The following is a 15,273-nucleotide window of genomic DNA, read 5'->3' as shown; positions in this document are numbered from 1 at the left end:
TCATGCAGGCCTAAAGTCTAGTGCAGGGGTAGGCAACTCCAGGCTTCGAGTGCTGGCGTCCTGCAGGTTTTAGATATCACCCTGGGTCAACACACCTGAATCAAATGATTAGTTCATTACCAGTCCTCTGGAGAATTAGCAGACTACCCCAGTTAAATGGTGGTGAAACTGGAAAGTGGAATGCAAATCAGAAATAAAGCTGGTTTGCCTTCAAAGTGGAAATGGGACTTTTAAAAATGTACTGGTTGCAGCAGTAAGTCACAAGTTTCAATTTGACATTTTTCACTTTCCCGTTTGCGTTGCCCTTTCACTACTGCCTGGTGAGTGGTTGGCAAGCGTTTGCAGATAAGTTGGCATCTTTGATACAAACCACAGTGACTTGCTGGCTACCAAAGCCATCACATGGAGGTTTTTGGTTCTGCACTCTCTTTGAAATCGATTTCATCTACTGACAGCAACCAGTCCCATCCAGTCAGCTGTTATAGCGACTTGTGGTTGCCAGGTGATCACCGACCAGTATCTAGGCCTGTGTGCAGAGGCCTTAAGAGGTCAAAACTCCAGCTAGACTTCAATTACTCGACCAACATGTTCGACTTTTTGACTTATCATCAAAACCAATCTTATTTAAGATGTTGTAGACAACATTTTACATAGGACGGGTACAAAGTCGGAAAAACAACCAGTCATCTACATTCACAAAGATATCTGAAAGTTAAACATCTACAAGGATGGGCTCATATGGTCAAGTGATTTCAGGCCAATCACAGACAAAGGGGAGTGTCCAAGAAGAAACATGGGTGGAATGACGTTTAAATTTTGCTAGGGATGCAACGATACCAATTTTTTCAAACCGATACGATACCGATACTTGGATCTGAGTACTTGCCGATACAGAGTACAAAAAACGATACTTCTACCACACACACACAAATGCAATGAATTGGAAGACAGGATTTATTTTATTCTCTGCCAATAAAAAATAAAATCTTAATATAAATGACCACAAAAAAATTTCAAGTGAAAAATAAGCACTTCTGTTAAATTATTGCAGAGTCTCCACATTGTAATTTAACAAAATATCACTGAACTATTGGCACTGTCCCAAGCTTTCAGAATAATAAATAAACACTTCTGTTCATTTATTATATTTCATATCGCAGCTCGAGTATGCTGAGAAGAATCCTTTGTTTTCCACGACCGGCATTGGCTGGTCATCCAGAGCGATAAAATGAGTCAGAGCCTCTGTTATTTAAACTGCCCGTGGATATTCTCTTGACATTTTTCATCGCTTTTCCAAAACCTGAGTTAAAGTTGGCTGTTCCACACTGCTGACATTTTGTTTAGCCTAGCTACAGCAGCCTCCAGTTTCTCTTTTTTATCTGGAGCCGCCAGTCTCTCTCGCCTAACCCTGTGCCTGTTTAGCGCGGGATGTCCCCCTAGTGGCCAATCTAAAAAACTACAACAAAAATGACAAGCCACCCTCTGACTAATGAAATAAGTTAGTATCGGTTCATGGTATCGGTTAACTTTTACGAGTATGAGTACACACACATTTTACAGTATCGGCCCCGATACCCGATACCAGTATCGGTATCGGTGCATCCCTAAATTTTGCTCCATAATGTCTTTTGACGTCAACACCAAGTGAGCACACAGTTTTGTATTTTTGGTACCTATACTTATTTTATTTCCATTGTTTCCATTTTGACCCCGACAAAAAGCCACAAGCCAAAATATGTCAGTCAAGTGAGTGCTGCTGGAGTTTTTCTCTCTTCTGACTTTATTCCCTCCTCAGTGCATCTTGAAAGTGGGTGAATTTGTGCCAAAGACCTTTTTTTTTCATTCTTATGAAAAAATTATGATAGCAAGGGCTGCACTTTGAGAACCATATGCTAAAGGGCAAAATACACTTCAGCACTGCTAAGGGAGCTTAATGGTTTGCACTATTTAGGTAGTGGCAAAGCCCCAGAGTGTGCACTGTTTGCTGTGTATAAATGTAATGGCTGGAGCCTGGTTTGATGCACATCCATGTATCAGGACAAAGCTCGCTGCATCTCTAATTGGAGTGAGGAGTCACTGCGATTCAACAATGCTGTGCAACAGCCCCACTTTGAAGTTAACAAGAGCTTTTTTTTATATGTAACATTAAGTCGAGTCCCCCACACACTTACATCATTTACACACACACACACTCCAAGCTAGCCACTCCGACTGAGCACCTTTAATCAGAAAAACGTTTGTTTCTAATTAGAACAAGTAATGTCATTACAAGTCTTCCTTTACTACTCAAGGTCAAAGTGAAGGTCATCAATACATGATTTCACAAATGGAGTTGTGGACTCTCTTCCAGCTACATAGTGTAGAATAGAAATGAGCAAATGCCTGAGAAATAATGAGAACAGCAACAGTTTAAAATAAAAACGATTAAGATATTAACTGCCTGTGCAAGTGAAGTGCTATTCTTTAAAGCAAAGGAGAATGCTACGACTGCATATGTTCTATTTGAAAAACATTTTCTGCTACATGACTGCAACACACCACTCAACTGTCTGCTCACTGTAAAGAAAAATAAATTAGATTAGTTATAAAATGGGACGTTTTCAGCACTGATGCTGTCATATTGCTGGTGTTTTGCACGTTAACAACATACAGAACAAAGTGAATTATTTAACCAAAGGAGTTCTCTGCAACATATGATGCCAGATTCTACACTGGAACAAGGCTCAGCGTTTAACTCGGACAACACGGGTGGAAAAAGGGAGAATGAGTATTTGCTAAGTGTCGTGCAACATGTGGAGCAGAGGTGGGTATACTTTTATTTTGTGTGCATCTGTGTGAACGTCTCCGGCGAATCCTCGCGCTTTCACGCATAAACCTTCGTTTTTTCCCCCAAACAAACCGACGGCGTGTGCGTTCATGAGTGAGTGATAAGCAACACGCTCTCGGCCCCCCATCCATTCAGGCCTCGCCCCAGCCTTCTCTATGAGTGACACACTGACTAATACACAGACAGATAAACACTCACACTGACAAACACGATAAGGCTTTGCCCACAAAACACTGACACGGACTGACTGATGGACGTCTCCATGGAGACTAGTCACCAAGACTGACACAATGTCTCTCGCCGCCGAGCGCCGTGCCAACTGAATCAGAGAGGTGAGGGAGAAGAAATGGAGATAGAAGGAGCGATAAATAGTGTGCAGCACCAGAAAGATTACAAAACGGCGTTGAAATGTTCCGGCCTGCGTGTGGATGCAGTGCAGATCTGCTCTAAAGCGCCACGTGATCGTCTTCGCTGCCCTCCGATCGGCTCCTCTCACACCTCAGTCTCACCCCATCACTTACACCTCTCCATCACTTTTCCCCCTTCACACTCCTCTTCTCTCTCTCTCTCTACCTCCTTTGTGCTCGTCTCCTCGCCCCGCTTTCCTCTCTCTACACCTAAGGCATGTTTATTTCCACACCTCACCTCCTCTGCTGATTTCTCCACCCTTCTTCCTCTGCAGGTTCTTCTCTCCAGCCCATCTCTCTCCCTCTCTGTCTCGTTCCCCCTCTCTCCCTCTCTCTTACTCTCTCCCACGCTGTGCGAAATGGAAGCTCTCACAGAGACCTGAGGTTGCCATAGTAACCTGCCATAGTAACCACTCACCATCTTGCGTCTCTCCGTCACATCGGCGGGGGCTAGGGGCGTCCGCGGCCCTGCTCTGCAGCTCCCAAAGCGGGGTGTCAATTCGCTAAACCCTGCAGTGTGGAACCGTGGAACAGTCCCTGGATCGAATCTGATTTTGGCCAAACAAAAACTCTGAATGACGACGCCTCTAAGAGGAGAAATAACTGCGTGATAACTGAAAAACAAAACAACTATTTTATCTTCGTATTTGTTTGATCAGGTCACTGCAAACCCACAGCTGAGAGGAAAAATACAACCATTAAAGGAACAGTTCACTCCAAAATCAAAGATACATGCCCGTCCTCTAGCCTTTAGTGTTGTTCATCCACCTAAATTAATCTAGTATGAGTGCCCTGCTTTTAAAGCTATCAGCTGTTCAGATGCCTGCCTTCTCTTGGATGTATTAGAACTAAACGGCGCTCGCCTTGTGGTACTCAAAAATCCAAACTCAACAGCAATGCCAGAATTTATGACCCGGGTACTCTAAAAGCCCACAAACTTTGATGTGAGCAGTTTTATTTATTAACTATTTTCTTACTTTTTTTTCCCTCTCGCACTATGCATCACTGCTCTGTCACTCTTAGAAGCTCTACTCATCCAGTGAAGACAGCAGAGAGAGGCAGACCTCTGTTCCTGTGCCAGGAGAAGTCGTCGTGATGCTGACCAGAGATTTCTTTTCTTTTTTTTTTGCAATGCCTTTAAAAAAAATCCTCTACAGGGGTGTGAAAAGTCGCTTAATCTCCCAGCAAAGTCGCTAAGTTAGCAGCAGTGAGGTCATTTGAAGTGTGATGCTCACTACTGGGAGTGTGAGGGAGGTCAGTCAAACAAGCTGAGTATACAGTCAACATTTTATAAAAAATAATAACCAAATCTGAAAATTCAGAATTAAATACTCAACAAATGGATATCCAAATGATTTAGTATTTGGCACAGTTTTATTTTTAGGTCTTTATCTACCTGCAAAGACAGGTGAATACCCATGACTGCAGCACCTTCAGCTGAGCCATCATATTAGCTAACTGGATGTTTTCTGCATTGGCCGATGTAGACAGAAAGAAAATAGCTCCTAAGGTGAAACTGATCACAGCAAGGTTTGTGGATTTTTAAAAAAATTAGTACTTTTTTGATAAATGCATCATGATTTCTGGAAAGAGACTTTTACGACTTCAATGGTATTTTGTCATGAGTGTAACGGATCTGTTTTTCCTTCTCCTTGTGGGATGTTTGGTTCGTGTGGTTTAGTGTGTCGATATATGATAACTGAAATGTGCAGGTACTTGGCCGTGATTGATGTGCCATCTTTCGGCTTGCAGATGATTGGCTCCGGGCTGAGGACAGTCTGGTGCCATCGTGGGCAGAGATTTATTCATCTTCCTCCTATTCCAACCTGCCACACGTGTTTCCACCTGTAGCTTTTGCTATGCGGTTTGCTTGATAGACTGAAGGAGTTTGTAGTGGTGGGATGCTGTTTCTTTTGACATGTTTCCCCCATGCTAGGCAGGTAAGCTGATGTATTTTGGTTTATTCCTATCAGTTAGGTCGCCTTCGGTATATTTCTTTAGACAGAACTCTTGGTTATTTTGGTCTTTGGTCACTTTAAAGATAACTATATCAAGTTCAACAAGTTGTTTCTGTGCCTCATCGGGAAAACTAAGATTCTTCATGTTTCCCAACCACCCCACTTTTGCACTTTGAGCACCACAAGGCAAGTAAGGTCTAGTTTTTTGGTATTCATGAGAGGGCAGACATAATATCTCCAAAAGTACATAGCAGCTCACACCAAAGCAATCTAGATAGATTGGTCTGGGATGTTCTAACTCTTTAAGTCTCTATTCTAACAGAAAAGTTCAAACTAAGCCTCACTGAGGGTTTAGTATGGGAAGTGCCTTACCATATCAACTGTTTTGAGTCTGATAGAGAAATTTGAGCCTGAACACCTCGCCGCTGCACCACCCAATCTGAAAGCTACCACAAGAGAAATATGCAAGAGGGGCACAATATATAAATAAACCAGTACAACTGAGTCAACACTCTACATATATCGCGGGGAGTCCGGGGACTTGGAAAACAAACAGTGAAGACGTGCACAGGTTCATGTGATGGCACCGAGAGTAATCGTCCTAACCATACAGCAGAATCTGCGATTTATCACGGCGATGGCGCGTAGCTTTGCTAACAGCCTCCTCTGGGGCCCTTAACGGCCTCCAGGGACGGCTGCTGGCATGTCTTATCGCCCACCCCCACCTCGGGAGCCGCCATCTCACGGTGACATCAGCACAGCCCCCGTTGCTGCCCCTGAAAATACGACAACCTCCAACCAGCTACAAAAAGGACGTTTGGATTACGTGTCATCTTGTGCGACAGCATGCCCACGCTTCTCTCCAGGCATCTCATTGTGATCTCTCAGAGCGCCGTGGAAACCAAACCTGTCTGTGTCAGGCTTGAATCACATGTAAAAACAACAGCGGGAGGAAGAAGAAAAAAAAGAGCGAGAGAGAGAGAAAACATTTAGCATCACACTTTGGTCATCAGGATTATAATTTCATGCTTCTGTTTCTTGCCATCTCCATCATCAATATTTATACTGTCATCAGCATCAGTATGCCACAACTGTTGTGCCTCCGGCCAGCGCAGCCAGCCAGTGAGGCAGACAGAGGAGGCCTCAGCCCGACTCTGCAATGCTGTATTGAACTCTTATGCCACCACTGACCCGAAACAAACTCCCTCAAGACTCTGTGCATAGATGCAGCCAAGCCGGCAGTAGCTGTAAAGCAGGGTGGTCATTGAGGCCTGACCGCCTTCATTACCCAATCACATTTACTAATACTTAATCTAACCAGGAGAAGATAATATCTCTTCTATTTGCCAAACTCAATATCAGACACTCAGAGCCGACCGCTCTCTCTGGCGAGCTCATTTCAGACAGCACAAACCGAAACTGCATCCCGACTGCCACTCACGGCGACATGAGGAAGAAACAGCCGCTTTCTGCCATCTTTACTAGGAGATGATCGGATTTTTGAGCACCTCCGGGCAGCTCTCCCAATGTGCCTTCATGAACTCATGAGGTAGGAGGAGGAAGGAATCGCCTTACTTCATTTTTTCAGGCGTCGCTCTTCACTTTAGGTCATGATGAGAATATACTCCTCAGGGGAAATCTCACCATTTCTAATTATGTCAATTCAATGGATTATAGCTTTCATTTGGTGTCATTAACCATTGCCAATCTTCCAACTATTATTCAATAATTAATGTCTGGACAATCATCATGTTCCCCAAAGGGCCAACACCCAGGCCTGGACAGAAGACTCAATCAAACCAATCATAGCTAATTATACCCACCGCGCCATCATAGGGAGCTTAGCATTTCTGCACGGGTCAGTGCTCATGCACTCGCTGCCCCCTGGTTACGGGGATTCAAATTGTGCCACATCATGCACAAAAACAGAATCTCGGATATCCAGGTTCTGGCGTGGCGTGAGCACGTGGCGACTGTGTGCGATACGATCCCAGCGTCTCAGATGGATCCCTCGTCGTGCTGCGTTTTGAGCTGAACGCCAGAGGTTCCTCCCACAATTCTCTGCCTCTCTTGGCTGATCACTGACTCTCCCTTCACCCTTCAACCCGTGTACATCAGCAAGTCTTGCAGCCATCAATCAGTGACACCGGCGCTCTATGAAGAGATCAGCGGCCAGCTTGCCCTGATTAGAACAGTTTAAGTGTCATCTATAATCTCTATCTGGCTCTGGCTCTTTGTCACAGAAATGAGCGCGTGTGCATAAACACACAGGTATGCACAAACTCAGGCAGACACCATATTTAGGGCAACAGTTACTCCCTTTGCATTCTAATGTAGCAGCGAATTAATGCAGTCCATTGTCCTTTTACAGTAAGGGGACAAAGAAAGGCAAACTACACTTTAACCAGATTAAAAGCACCCTGGCTTCATTTGGGAGATGCACAAATCATTGGGACAATATTTTAGGGGGCAATCATTTATATGCTGGACTCCTCTCGTGCCCTTTGCCACCTAGGGTGTTTGTTTTTGGAGGATTTGCTTCGACTTTTCTATATCTCCTCTGGAAATAATCCGCAATGACTCCACTATTCCGACAACGTTAGAGCAGTAGGGGGGCTGAGCATTATCTCAAAGTCACACCTTCCCTCTAGGCCAGGTGTGCAGGTGTAATTTACCATGTCCCTGTTAACCCGCTTGCTTGTTTTCATCAAGCTCATCGGCCATGCATAAGTGGTGTGCCTAGGAAATTAAAGAGCAGCTTGGCCTGATTCCTCAAATGACTGAAATTGCTCAGCCGGTGCTTAATTTGTGACACAGGAAGGAGTCAGTGGGATGTGTGTGTCTGTGTGTTCAATTTATCAGGTGACAGTTGAAATTTGCAAGATGACCCACATGCTATTTCTTTTTTTTTAAGTGGTCAGGCCGTAGAAGAGGTTCAGAAAATCCTTCGGGAAAGCGTTGACTGCTATATTTTATTTTATTTATTTTTCCACCTTTCGCACATTTTAGAATTAAAAAGAAAATCTGCCAAATGTCCTTCCTTTGGTTGCCGACTATTTAGACCTTGGAGCTACCAGTGTCTAAATGTTGCCGTTACATGAACAGAGTCCATGAAGAGGAAATCAGATGAATAAAACATTCCACCTGCATCCCATTTAACTAATCTGTGTTAACCTTTCCTTGTGAATCGTGACATTGTTCAATTTTAATAACATGCATATTAGGTCAAGAGGTGTCATGACTTTGCACCTTCAGGACTTCATAGAGATCTGACCTACTGTAAGTTGTGCATTAGATTCCCCCTATTTCAAGGTCTTTACTCATTCAGTACAGGGTCTTCTTGATTTTATTTAAAATTAAAATCCCAAGAATGAGGATCACAAGAAATCACGTCCCTCCATCCATAAAAACCACATCACAGAAGCTAAATAGACTGCTGTCTTGTTTGAGCGGTCACAATGTGGCTGTCTTTTAGTAAGTGAGGTAACGCTTCGGTTTGTGGGGTTGGTGGGAGGAGGGTAGCAGCAAAGTTCAAGATGAACAAATTCCGGTGACATTCCGGCCTGGCTTTTGCGGCAGTGAGATGTCTTGATATTTTGAAGCGCTGCCCCGAGCTGGAGCACCTTGGCTTTAAATGCGATATCATGTGACAAGCTTCTCGTGAAGCCCAAACCTTGCAGTTACTGGTGCTGTTGTAAATACAGTTCACGATCAGCTAAGAAAGAAGCCTCGCTTCTTCACTATTGACCATAAACCAATATGATTGGATGAAATACATGCTTTTACGAGCAACATAAAAACTTACCATCCTCTTAAAGTTTTACGTCTCTAGGCTTATTTTGGATCCAATAGAAAGGATGTGCAGTGGAATGAGGGCCCATAAATGGTATATGTCGTGGTCATTTGCTCGACTGTTTTAGCTACAATGATGTAGAAATTTATAGGTAATGTAAAGAGCTTTGAATTGCGGGGTGTAAAATGCAAGCAGCAAACAGTCCAGCTTTAGCAGTATGAGCGGATGGGAGGAAATCCATACTGACACAAGCCATCTTCCAGTTAAAAACACACACACACTTCTTCTGAACCTCCCTGAAATTCGGCTTCATTTTCTTCCTTCCAGGCATGCAAATCTGCTAAAACGTACACTGTTGGAGGGGCTTCTCGGTGCAACAACACCCCCTTCCCCTTCCCACACATAACTACAGACACACGCAGATCCTTCCAACCTTTTTCTTGTCTAATCCTGCCCCAGTGCCCCAGTTCACCTTCCTACACCCCATTAATAACCTATTCTGTCTGTCATAAAACTCAGGAGATCATCCAGCTGGTCCACAGCACACACATTGCCAGCAATCTCCTCCCGCTAGTCCCAGTCTGTTCGGATTTCTCTCAAACACTGCACATTAGCATTTAAATCCCCTCATAACCATATCATTGTGTTGCAGATAGAGGCAGTAGATCTTCATTCATCAGTCCTAATCTATCTGCTCCTTGTTCTCAGCCGGAGGGGCCCCAGGCTCTGACTCAGAGCTTAACCCACCGCGCGTAAGCCGCAAGGTGCCTGCGCATTTTCCTCCAAATCTGGGGTCATCAACAGGGGCCAGCGAGGGTAACTGAAGCCCAACACACACACATTAACATTGTAAACTGGTCCGATTAGGGGGGGGTTTAATTGAGTATATTTGAGTGAAAGCTGCGCGTTAAACGGATCATATATTAAGCCCTGTCAACAGCTTGTGCTACAGTGGATGCTCCTCTTATCGCCAAGGTTAGATTAACTTGTGCTGAAAAAGCACACAGAACACAAACAGAAACAAGAAACACATGCCAAGGAGCTGGTGCAAAGTTTGAACTGCGCATACGGACCAAATCCAATCATGCAAATCAATAGAATTGAATCGATTCCCTGTCACACACGTCTGTCTTGTTGTCACGCGTAATTCCTGGATATCAGCCACCTTTAGAGGCCTCTCTCGGATTCCAAACGAGGACAGTTCCCAAATCACATCCGGTCATGATACACGCGGATTTCCAACATATTAGTAGTTTGTAGCGCGTGAAATGCACTTAAACTGTCCGCCACACTCTCTCTCGCGCGCGCACACACAAGCGGACACACCAGACAAACACCAGAATGTCACGAAACTGCACCCGGACTCTGAATGTCATCGAGACACTTACCTTTATTTTATTATGCTACCATCAAGTCCTGAAAGACATCTTCGCTCAAAGCGCGCGTGTCGGTACTCCGAGAGCTCTCACCTTCCCTCAAATAACAGCGTATTCCACTGCAGAGCCGCCGACGCTGTCTTCTCTCCCTCCTCTCGCTCTCCTCTCTCTCTCTCTCTCCTCCGTCTCCCTCACTGTTTCTTCTCTCTCTCTCCCCCTTTCTCTCTTTTTCTATCTCCCTCTCTGATTGATTCACCCTTTCCAAGTGCTGCGCTTCTACCGCTGGTAATGAGAATTGTCTCAGACATCTTCAGGTGGATGGAACCACTGGTCGATTCAGAGGGGATGGGCTACACTGCCGGGACAGTTTTTCTTTAAAAAAAAAAAAAAAAAATTATATATATATATATATATATATATATATATATATATATATATATATATATATATTGTTATTTTAAATTCTTACTTTTGAAGCAAAAAAAATGCTAAATGAGTGATTTGCGTTAGTCTGCGTTGCACATAAAACCTAAACAGTCAGTTGCAAACGCGCTCGTAGCATTAAACAGCCTATTAATAACGCAAAAATGGGATTACATAATAAACAAATGCATCCAATGTAACAGTAATTATCACCTTCCTATGTGTTATGATTATAATTAGTCACAGGAACCCACACTTTCGTTGCATTTCACTATTCAGCTGCGGTGTTTTCTTACATTTGATCCCAGAGACAGTCACGCACGTGTCCATATGCTCGCATAATCTCTATAAAATGACGGTGATGGTGCTGTTTACTGCTTGTTACAAGGAACACTGCTGCTTGGTCGGTTCCCTTGGCAACACTCACGCACACGCAGTGCTGAGCCCCACCTGTGCAGCGCTACCTCGTTGGATTTGAGTCCTGCTGCCATTGTGGAGCCCGTCGTACGTGTGGCATATACAGTACGCGTGCGGGTATATTGATTGGCATCCTAAGATGGAGGAAAGGAGGGGTGTTGTGTTGGGCGCGGGGGGGTTTGAGCGTGTTTATTTCCCAGAAATTAACTTTCCTTTTTAAAGAATGTGAGCACTAATGTGATTGGTTTCAGGTGATGACAGTTTGGGCGAAGCCTCTCCGGGGATAGGTTATTAAATGGGGGAGTGAGGTGAGGTTTAAGGTCAGGTTAAGGTTGGAGGTCTGCTCGGGGTTGAGTTGTCAATCACTTCAGCGAGATATTAGCGGGGAGATGTGCGCGAGAGGGTGGGTGGGTGGTTGAGTGTGTGTCCATCAGATAGCAGAGGGTAAGAGGGAAGAGGGGATGAGTGTGTGAGTGCTGTGGGGGGATTCAGACGGGTGATTAGTGCTGGATTGATAATGTTCTATATCGAGACTCAGTGGATCACTCTTCTCCCATTCTTGCACCTCAACGCCAGCACTTCATCACAGGCACGTGTTTTCGTGCACACACTCCTCACACACGTGTCTTCCTTCCAGCACTGCTCCCGGCTATCGCACACACACGCACACACACACATACAGGCATGATTTAGATGGGGATCAGGGTTATGACTGACCCCTGCATATTTAGTCTGGATGCAGCAACAGGGTGGCCAACCTGTTCCTCTCTCTTATTAAACATTGCACAGTGCACACTCTACGTGGCCTTGGCTGCTCTCTTCCACTTTATGCACAATATGTTCTCGCTCACTTGACCCCCCCACCCCCCCACTCCCCCACCAAACCCACACACACACACACAAACAGCCCCACGCTCTGCAGTGAGGGTCTAGCAGCATCCACGCTCCGTCCCAGTCCTCTGTAATTCCAACAACAACGGCTCTCGCTCAGTGCTTTTTGCATTGCGTCGCTCCTTCGCCCTTCTCTCCACCCCACCCTCCCTCCTCCCCTGCTGCCTTCCTGCCTCCCTCTCTCTCTCTCTCTCTCTCTCTATTAAATTTCCAGTCACACAACAGTGCAGTGGATATCCCTCCCTCTCTCTAACTCTCACACACTCTCCACCAACACGTCCCTCCTTCCCTCCCTACTCCCTGTCCTCCTCTCCCTCCTCTCCCTCCTCCCTCCCACATACATACCTCAGTAGTCTGTGGAGGTGTTGTCGTCGTCCCGGATCTCTCCCTAACGCTCGCTCTTGATATTGACTGTTCTCTCCCCTCCTTCACTTTGAACCTCTCAATCTCGCTCACTCTTGATATAAGGCTGCTCTCTTTTCACCTCCAGTTGTCTCACCTCCCCCCTCTCTCCCTTTCTCCTCCCTCCTTGCCTCATTATTTAAAAGAGCCCCCCTCACATTTCCTCCTCTTCCTCCCCATCCCACCCTGTTTGTATCTCTGTACTGCAGTGTCTGCTCAGGCTATATGGTATGGAGTATAACCTTCCCTCCCCTCTCTCTCCCTCTCTCCCTCCCTCGCTGTGGTGGGTGTGCGGGGCTCGCTCCATCAGGCCAGACTTTAACTGACTGATTGAGTGGACACCACAGGCCGATAAATGAATAAAGATGGGAGCCACTGTGAGGATTAATGTGCCTCATATGAAGACAAAAAGCTTGCCATCTAGTATTTCTGCCTCTGCCCTGTGGATGAGGTTGCTCACGCCTTCTGTGCTCTGCCTTGTATTGCTGTGTGTTATGCTGCGCTGGCATATTGGTTGAGAGATGTGCAGGCGCTCTCTTTGCCCTGGGTTATGTTTAGGTCCTGTGGCCTCGGCGGTAGTTGCTGCGCCGGGGTGAAACCTTTGCCATCGCCTTACTGCGCTGGAATGGCGTGGTGAGAGGAACTGGGGCAGATATGCCGGGGGTGTAGGGAACAGGCCTCCTGCCTTTCTCCTCCTGCCGCTCCCTTCTCACATGCTGTCTCAAGACTGAACTCTTCGCAGCCTCCGAGGCCCTAACAGAGCCCTGATCCGTATCTGATGGTGAAGCAACACGCCACAAGCTGCAGAGATCCTAACCCGTGTGATACCAAATTGAACATTCTGGCCGCCGTGACAAGCAAGCGAGGGTTGAATGCTCCGACGCTTATGGCAGTGTAGACCATGAAACACTTGGCTTTCACCCACAGAAAAACAAGAAGCTCCTTTAAACACAAAGTTAACCAAGCCTGTATCTGCAACACTAAAGCTAATACTCCTCCCTTATCACTAACAGCCCTATCTGGCAACCGCATCCATTAGGGCTCAATGGAGACATTGATCCTCCCACACCCAGGCCAAGTGGACCTCGACCACAAAGCTCCTGAAGACAGATCCAATTTTAGGTGTTATACGCTGCTCTTACCCGCCTCCTTTTCCTCGTCGTCTCTCCACATGCACCCTAATCTCATCATCACATCTTCAAACATGACCACCGCGACTCATTCGCACTACGTGGTGAGGCTGAATAATAAGACATGTCTCTCGTGCCTTTTCCGTCTCTCGCTCCTGTCAACACCTCCTCCGGCAGAGTGTAAAGCAAACTCTGCCACAGGCCTATAAACCCCATTATGCCGAGCAGTACTTCTTGCACCATGCTGTATAATCTTCATCTCTAGCTTATAGCCAGGCCAAACTGGCCCTTAAACTGGTCCGCTGCTTTCCTCGCAGTGGCAACGCAGACAGCAATAACCAAAATGTCACCCAGCCATCAACATTTTAATTTCAGGCCCAAACCACTTTGCAGTAAAAAGTGGTCGAACAGCACAGACTATGGGCATACTGTGTGTGAGGATGTGTCCCGGCACGTAAGGGTAACTGCACTTAATATGTGTAATCGTCTTTTTAATGCAAATGTCATAAATCTATATGAGGCAAACAAAAGAAAATATCTTTACTCAAATGCTTGATATTGGAATGTTCGGTATAAAGCACTGAGTTGTTTTATGGTTAACTTACACATTTCATATCACACTCAGTGTCTTTGTTCCACTTTCATATGCCAGTATTTTAAAGAAACCCATTCTAAAGGTACTTGTTTTAATTTCCCCTTTTTGAAAAATGTTTAAAATATTCCAAAGTGAACAAAACTAATCAACAAAATCTTGCAGAAACAGCTGCTGTTACTGTACATCCAAAAATCAAACAAAGCCCAAATGGTGCCAGGTTGTACTTTTCTTTACTAACAATTTGTACCACAGGACAGTGCAGTGTGATTTTAACCAGGCAAGGCTTTAAAATGCAAAATTTAACAATATGTATTATATACAGTGTTGGGGAGTAACGAAATACATGTACCGCCGTTACGTATTTAAAATACAAAATATGAGTAACTGTATTCCGTTACAGTTACCGTTTAAAAAGGTGGTATTTAGAATACAGTTACTTTGTTGAAATAAATGGATTACACGGCGGTACTTCCCTGTTTCATATTGTCGCGGGTCAGGACTGTTTGGGTTTTGTTTGACAGCTACGTTCTGTTGCTCCAGGCGGCAGCGTTACGGTTGCCATGGTTACAGGGTGACGCTCTCTCTCTGCGTGTTTCCTGGGTGAGAGAGCGCCTGTTGTTGTTGTGCTAAGCTAATAGGCAGAATGCTACAGGTATAGCTCTAAAGAATGTAGCATCATAGGCAGTGTAGTCCGTGCTGCAGGGAGAATGGACTGCCATACACGTTATGTGTCTGTGAGCGAGGGAGGGAGAAAAAGGAAAAGTACGAGCTGTCATCGAGCAAAAACGGGAGCTGGAAGCATGTAAATATAATAATAACCACTGCAGCCAAGAAGAGAGCCTGACGAGCCCAGCTGTAAGTAAGCTATTAAGACTCGACTGTACACCGTGTTCGTGTTTTCCTCCAAAAACAATAAGTTCTGTTGGAGCAGCCTTTCAACGCCTCTCTCTGTCTCTCGCTAGCAAAGTTGACCCAGACAACAAAGTAAAGCTAGTTTTCGGCTACGAGCCCACAGAACCCGACGTATTAGCCAGAGGTCCCTTTACTACGGTTC

The 15,273-nt window shown here is 45.2% G+C and overlaps 1 protein-coding gene across 3 annotated transcripts in view; it reads right to left on the bottom strand.

Annotated features, from left to right (window-relative positions):
* The window catches only part of lrrc4ba (leucine rich repeat containing 4Ba), a 53,149-nt gene extending 40,589 nt beyond the window's left edge, over positions 1–12,560 (bottom strand). Inside the window, exon 1 of one of the 3 annotated variants that reach the window (XM_035913050.2) lies at positions 12,438–12,560. The gene's annotated coding sequence lies outside the window, so the exon portion shown is untranslated. Of the gene's footprint in view, positions 1–3,472; positions 3,526–10,373; positions 10,603–12,437 lie in introns of those variants that run through there. The other 2 variants (XM_006803048.2, XM_006803049.2) reach the window with 2 other exon arrangements.
* Between the last annotated feature and the right edge of the window lie 2,713 nt (positions 12,561–15,273).

This window comes from Neolamprologus brichardi, chromosome 4 (genome assembly GCF_056152115.1).
Source record: "Neolamprologus brichardi isolate AB-2024 chromosome 4, ASM5615211v1, whole genome shotgun sequence".
NCBI classification, from domain to species: domain Eukaryota; kingdom Metazoa; phylum Chordata; class Actinopteri; order Cichliformes; family Cichlidae; genus Neolamprologus; species Neolamprologus brichardi.
The sequence above is the reverse complement of the archived record's forward strand: the minus strand, read 5'-3'. Positions and strand labels throughout refer to the sequence as shown.